An 8,362-nucleotide genomic window follows, 5' to 3' on the forward strand; every position below is an offset into this window, starting at 1 on the left:
CACTGCTTTTATTTTGAAAATTAATGCGATATTCACGATCTTGTTTTCCCTACTAAGTTTTTTTTTTCTTTTCTAATAATCCTATATTGTTGCAAACTAAGAATCCCTAAAATACTAATAAGGCGCTTAATAAACTGCATTTGAAAGGAATTTATTGAGAGGATAGCCCCTTGAGATACAGCATCTCATTTTCAAAGGGGTCCAATAAACACAAATACAACAAAATATAAAACACACACAAACAAAAAACGTCCTTACATAACATAGACTGAAAATACACAGACAGCTCGCTCACTTTGTCCCCCCACCCCACACCCCCAGCCCTAAGCTGTTGTACAATAAAACTGTATACAATGACCCACATAATAAATCAGTTAGTCCACATAAAGAGCAGCTGAAGTAGTTTGTGAGTGCACACAAATTAAAAGCATAATATACTAATGATATGCATAGTAAACTGCATTTAGTGTGTTGTATAATAAAATAGCATGCTATTATAAGTTGCATTTTGAATAATTGTATAGCTTCGTAATTGGCTACTGGTATTCATATTAGGAAACAACTGCCCCAATTCTATTCACTTTCTCTCCCTCTCTCACTCTCACCTTTCCTCCCTTCCTCTCCTCACTTCCCAGGAGTTACTTCCCCATAGGAGAGAAGGTAAGGAGGGAGGAAAGGAAACAAGCAGTATGAATGACAAATGGGACGCAGCCCTTCTTTCCTCCAACTTAGCCTAAACACATCCCTCTATCTCATGTGAAATCAGACCTGACAAAGCCCTTTGGACTGAAACATTGTCCTTTTTAAATATTTTATTTAGTAAAGGTGCCATGTGAGAAACACTGAAACCAACTCGGTACCTATAGTTTGATGTGTTTACAGTTTTGCTCTGAGGTTACAGTCAGTGCCACATTTTCATACCGTTTGATTGTTTTCTGCTATTTCATCCAAACAGAGAACGAGACAGGGAGGATTCTGAGTCTTGACCCGACCTCATTACCGGGATCCAATTATCAAAATACACCCATGGCGTTTGTTCGTCCTGAGCAGAAAAGACCCTTATCTGTGTCTCCGGTCACAGCTATTGTTTACACCCAAACACTTTTTCCCTGTCACAATGTGAGATCAGAGCCAACCCAGTTCTCAGTGGCTGTTTACAGTGTTTATTGGGTCAGAAAAAAGTGGGGTGAAGTGCTCCGGCTTGTCTCTGCCTGCCCTGTGCACTTGAGGAACCAAGCGAAAAGACATTAAACACTAACTCAGATATGACAAAAGTGGCTCTGATGTGACTGAACATTGACCCGTACGGTGTGGAGAGGAGCTGACACGCTGAAAATCTCATTTGGGGGAGAAACCAGGCAGCTTTGTTCTTGTTTGCTATCTGCAGCAGGGGAAGCAGGCTGACATAAAACCATGACCCCATGATGTAGGAGAGAGGCTCTGGTGTTGACCTTTATCATGTGATGAGCCATATACGTTTTTGTTTTGTTTTTTTCTTTTTTCATTTTTATTCAGAGATGTTTTCTATATTTCTGACTATATATATATATATATATATATATATATATATATATATATATATATACACATATATACATATATCACTTCTCTCTCTTCCTCACTATTTTCAGTATACCCAAAATGACATATATCAACCACCATCTATATAAATATAGAACCATCCTCCTTCCAAATTCAATGTTGCTCTGTTAATTTCAGTGTGTAGTTGTGCATATTCCTTCTGTTCTCTCACAATTCATGTTTTATTTAGAGCATGCAAATAAAAATTCTCATGTGTGTAATCAAAATTACCCACGCATGTATTTAATGTTACTGTAATGCACTGCCAAGGTAGCAAACTTTTTTACATTTTTAAATCAAACCACAGCTAAATGAAACAGAAACTCTAAGTGTAATTTCTTTTGGTACTGCCTTATTAGCATGTATTCGCAATTCCATAATTCTGTTTTTCTTTTTTTTTTTTCTTTTTTTTTTTTTTTTTTGCCTCTTGCTTTGAAGGGAGTCCAAACTAAGCTTTTGGGTAATTCTGGCAGATTTGCAGAGATGATTTTTTTTTTTTTTTTTTTTTTTTTTTTTTTTTTTAAATGGGCATTGTCCCTATTAAATAAAATAAAGAATGAAAGAAAGCACAGGTCAATATTAAATCATATAAAGAATTTATTGGAAAGACTGCCCAGGGACTACAGATGAAAACTAGCCTTTTGGCTAATTCTGGCAGATTTGCATAAATGTTTATTAATGTGCTTTTTCCCTTTTAAATAAAATAAAGAATCAAAGAAAACAAAAGTCATTATTAAATAAAATAAAGAATTTATTGCCAAGACTACAAAAATAATGTCATCCTATTATTACTGGACTTCTAGGAATTGCACCCTCTGATACAAACATTAAATTGAAACAACAGATTTCAGAATAGTGCCACCAAAATAACTAGTTTCAATAGTTATTATGCTTTGTTCTGGCTATGGCTCAGGGCAATAGGGTGTGGATTTGATATATGCAATAAAATATTGCCTGTGGCCACAAATATCATGATAGTGGATATTACTGTTATTATTTTAATCATTTGCATACCTAATCTGCTTGATTGATTTGCTGTTATCTTCTTTCTAACAGTGCTCTGCAAAAGGGGAACATACTAAAACAGAGGGCTCATTCTCAGCGTGCAAATGAAAGTTGAATGAATGGATGGAAATTCATTCTCTTAGCAGTGTGAGGTGGTTTACAGACAGCAGGGGACTGTTGTGAGGGCCAGTAGGAGTGTTGGTGTGAGTGAATCAATCTGACACATACCAGCTTAGTGTAACTGAATCATGGGGATTTGATTGTTGTCTGCAGGTTTGGAGGCAGCTGTGCGTGTGTTTGTGTGTGTGTGTGTGTGTGTGTGTGTGTGTGTGTGTCTGCTTGCGTGCGCATGTTGGCCCGAGTCCTTGGAGCAGCACCAGAAACATAGCGGTCTGATATGCTCTAGACAACACAATCAATTTAAGCTTTTGAAACCAGCAGGGTTTCATATCACACAACAGCAGAATGGAGGAGGTCCGTTCAGCTTGCAATTGCACTCGGACCATTGTCCAAGTGCTAAGGTGTATTTAATTTTCAAGGACAGGCTGATAATGGGGCTCCACTCAGCCCTTGTCTGCCTTCCTGAATGTGCACAGAAGAAGATGAATGAGTTTCTTATTCATGAAGGTAGGAGGAAATTGGTTCCTTGGCATTGCTTTTGTGTGCCTTTCGACGCAAACAGCAAACATATTGTGTCGGGCCATAATGGAATCTTCAGGTCGCAAACGGAGGCCATGATGGATAGCTTCTTATCTTCTCTCCAGAAGGAAACACACCCAGAAATAATAAACAATATTGAGTTGTTGTAGCACATCTTTCCGCTCTTTGCACTTGAAGGAGGATAGCTTAGTTTGTTTTGTAATACACTGTTTGTGATATTTCCCCTCAGCGGCAGCAAAGCAATAAGTCTGGTGATAAATGTACCCAGTGCTGCTGTTGACCTGTCGAAAACTGCGGCCATAGAAGGGATCTTATCTCACTCCATTAGATTTGTTCTTCGGCTTTAGACTTTGAGGAGTGCTGCTGTTAACAGAGGTAGCCCTCTTTGTTTTGTTCGGGAAAAATAGCCCTTCTTGGAGGACAATTACCCAAGTTCCTCCATATACCATTCTGCATTTTTGTGTAAAGCTGGACAGAATCTGCAGACATTGTTAAAAGTGATTTAAGCTTGACCTTAGACTTATTATTATATTTAGCTTAAACGAAGTCCGGATCATTGCACAGTGGAGCCCTGGGGTACAAATTTCACCAAACACACTCAATTCAATAATGTATATGAACACAAACAGGATGGGATCTGCACATTTTTTGAAAAGATGATTTTTTTTTTTTTTTTTTTTTTGCCATTTCTGCTTTATTTGATTGTGACAGTGGAGAGAGAAGAATGGAAGAGAGAGGGAATGACATGCAGCAGAAAGGCTCAGGACCGATTCGCACCTGGCCGATGTAGTAAGGATTTTATAAATATGAAGGAAAGGTGCTTAAGTGCTTCCGGTCCTATCACCTTCAGCATAGGATGCACTGGACCATCTTTAACAAAAGGAAAGGAGATAATGACGTCCCGAAATTCCTTGCAACGACATTTAAAGCAATGCACCATTCGGCTGTTTACATTTCAAGGCGTTTACTGAGATTTGTGGTGGTTCTTAAGCTATTATATATAATCATCATAATCAGAATATTAACCATAACACCAATGTTTGTCTTTCAAGGACATGGATATGAGATGTTTTTCAGCCAGATGATATTTTTAATTCACTAAAGAATGATGACATGTACGGTTGTAGATTTATAAGCCTTAGGTGTTATACCTATCTTCCAGGAATCTAACAATTTTCATACAATCTTCATTAATAGGGATTCATGTTGATAAATTTGAGTGGACAGGAGGGTAAGCATGAACAACCATTCTTCATGTGACAACCATTTCGTTTCGCTTTTGTGACTGGTAGTCTATATTCCTTTTTATCTGAAATTCAACCTCGGTAATGAAGTAATATTTTTCAACGTGCTGTCCACGCTTACATAGCCTGCATGCCGCGGAGTATCTAAGACTTTCCGAAGTGCTAATTCTCCTTCACATCTTTCCTTGGGCTCATGACACTTTCCATCAAGGTCAAGGGGAAGGGGTTAGGGTAAGGGTGTAACTTTTTGACTATTCAACCACAGCCTTAGCCTTGATATGTTGTACACGAGCCACCAGAGCACCCCTAGGCTCTGCACATTTGTTGAAAATCATCCCCTGGAAGAAATGACAGTGAGGAACCTGTTTGTTTCTGTTCCCTCTTCCTACAGTGCATGGTAAAAAACAACAATTAAACATTTGCAGTGGAACAGAATGGACTTTTCTTGGTGAAAAGTTCATCCTAATTGGCTGCTGTGTTTTCTATACACATTCATACACATAATTCCAATACATGATGAATGAAATAACGTTTGCTGCCTGGTTCTTCACATAAGTTAACAAAATATGAGGTGTTTAGGACAATTGGTTAGCCTTACTTTAATTATATATATCTGTGAGGAGACAGTTTTTTAATATTTGCCTTCATTGTTTCCATTTGATGTCTATGTCTCCATTGTGTTCAGAAATAACATTAGCATATTGAATGCCCCAAACTTTAAAAAAGATTGAGAGACGATGAAACAAATCATGCCTGGGGGACCCATAACATCACAAAGTAAATTTATCTCACGCTGTATATTGTTTAATGAGTTCATTCTGCGTTTAAGATTTATACAAAACCACCACATTTGCTAGGCCATGGTTATAATCTGGATGGGATGCTCTGGTGATCAGGGCCCCTGCTGTGCCTGGTCAGTAATCCAACACAGGCCTTATCTACCACATTCAGTGCTGCTTTCATTTACACTAAACTGTGTTGTGAGTGAGGAAATCACATCTGTTTATATAGGAGGATAAACAGGGCTACATAGAAAATGTCATTTCTTGCACATTAAATTGTGCAGATTCCCTTTGAGACAACTCTTAAGTGCATAGTTGATTTTAATATACACTGTCATTCTCATTCATAGTGTGAATATACAAAATGTAAAGCCACACATTCTGTAAATTGAATCTGTCATTCTTCGCTAGCAGCACATACCTCGGGGACCTGTTTTTCTTCTGTCACTCAATCCTTTTCTTGTCATTAGTTCCTCATCTTTGCATATTTAGGACTGAAATAATTCGCTCATCATTATAGCAGCAGTCTGGAGTTGGACAGAGTCTACTACTCACTGGAAAATGGTCTGCCTGTCATTCTATCTGTCTGGGTCGTGGTGTGTAGCCGAGGCCCTCATCTGAAACCTGGAGAGCCGGATTCGTCCTCTCCTCAGTGGCTCCCTCTGTGGATAATCCATTATGGTGGGAAGATTCAGACAGGCGTAACAATCTCTAATGGTTGTGTCAGTCAGAACGCAGCTTACCCACTAGCCATTGGCAGCAGGGCCCGCCCAAGCATGGTGGGAGAGCACATTGACAGCTCAGGGATTTGCTGTGACGGGAATTGATTGACACCATAGCCAATGTCTTCATATGAAGAAGGAGCTGGGCTATAGAGTGCGGTGTAAGAGAGAACATCTTGCAGCTGCTGTTGTTTCATGTCTGATGGAAGTGGTGCTGATGATGATGATGATGATGATGAGTTTGAATCTCAGCCCTGATCATCTCTGTATGGAGTTTGCATGTTCTCCCTGTGTTGGTGTGGGTTTCCCTCCAAAGACAAAAAAAAAACAAAAACAAAAAAAAAACATGCAAATCAAGGACTAACTTGCCCACAGGCATACATACAAGTGTGAGTGTGTTTGTCACTCTCTGTGTGCTAGGCCTGTGATGAACTGCTGTCCTGTCCAGGGTGTTTCTCTGCCACAAACACATGCGCAAACACAAACACACACACACACACACACACACACACACACACACACCATGACCATGAATAGGAATAAGAGGGTATCGAAAATGAATGAATAATTTAAGAACTGCATTATAGTAGAAACCAATGCCATCTCCATTTCCCCCGTCTTCACAAATCTCTCCTTGCTGCACCTGGGCACACTTGATGTTTCCATTAGTCTTCCTTCTGCACATTCACCATACACGCAATTTGCAGCGCTTTGATTGATACTTTGTCCTTGTGTGATTGTTCGAGACATTTATCGCAGGCATTATCAATCTTTTTGGAATGGATCGCTGGTGGGATGTGATATGCAATTGCTTCAGACTCTGCATAAGTGGAATTCCTCGCAATAAGCATGCCTATTTATACTCATTTATATGGTTACTTGTGTATTATCTTCATTTCATCATTTGTTATCTAACACATTAGACGCCATTGAAGTATGAAAAATTGCTGCCTGCCTAGACTTCCTCTATGGCAGCATTGGCTCTTAATAGGCTGCCTGGGGAATAGGAGGAGAGATTGATTCTCCTGATGATTTCATTAGATGACATCAAAGCAGGGAAATTGCAACAGAGAGCGGGAATACATCTTCAGTGAATGGGAAATCAGTAAGCATCAGTCATTTGACTGATGCTTACTATAAAATAGCAGGCATTACACCAGCAATGACATGTAAACTTGTCAGTGGAGACATAATAATTATGACATTTTTGTCTCTAGGAATGGTGGATATGTCACAGTGATGCAGGGAGACTAAGATCACCCGCTTAACTTAGATAGGCCACTTTTAATATCCTCTCACAAAAACAAGAGATTCATATGAATCAAAGTTTAGCGATCTTTGAGATTATATTTGCATTTACTCTGTTGAGAGCAACTATACTAGGAGCAAAAAGATCATCATCTACGGTACATATACAGTACATCACATTAAATACATTCTTATCAAATGAGCTCTATTTTTTGCAATCAATTCCTCATTACAAATCATTCAGTATGCTTTTCAATGTCTCTATCTCATGAAACTGTGTTGCAGTCATTACTAAAGCTCCTTACTGTGCCAGTATCAATGAGAGCAGATCCTCTTTCCTCTTAACCCTGCCTCTGATCCTATAAAAGCTGGATCCTTATCGCCTTTATCAGGTTTAGAATAGATGGGAGCTTAACTGCCTCTGTGTACATTGGCAAAAGCTCGCTGGGTTGATCTTTTATTACTGCACAACCAAGGTTGCAACCTTGAGAGAAACCAAAAAGGCGGGCCTTAAAAATTGATTAGGGAATAAAGTAGTCAGATGTTATCATCAATGTCTTAATCATGGATGTCACACCCTTGGAACACTGGGCTGCACACAAATGTCATTACACACTGAAATACAACCCAGTGCACCAGCATAACCTGTCATTGTGGGTCTGTTAATAGGCTGCTTGTGTTTTACCTTTATGTGGCCTAACAGTGCCATCTAGGAGGAAGAACATAGAAGTGGCTTTCTTGAACTGACTTTTCAAGTCTGCAAACTGTCTGCAGAGTATCCACATCCAGTTTCCCAAATGAAGAGAATCACTACACACACAAAAAAGCATATGTAGAAACTGCAGTGAGGGGAATGGCATGGATTTGCATGCATGTAAAAACACCACATCCCACGCATACACACACATCATTTAGAAAGATGCATTATTTGCATTTTTCCCCCACATACATGGATCTTGTGCTGACATGCACGTTCCACCAGGCCATATTTACCAAACAGGAAGAGATCAGGAAGTACAACCTGAACCTGGAGGGTCTTTAAAGGTCTACCTCAGGCCTGGACTTGACTCCAGGAAACACCTCTATTGTTGTTGCATGCTCTTACTCACAGTCCTCACGT

This window comes from Myripristis murdjan, chromosome 24 (assembly GCF_902150065.1).
Source record: "Myripristis murdjan chromosome 24, fMyrMur1.1, whole genome shotgun sequence".
Classification (NCBI taxonomy): Eukaryota; Metazoa; Chordata; class Actinopteri; order Holocentriformes; family Holocentridae; genus Myripristis; species Myripristis murdjan.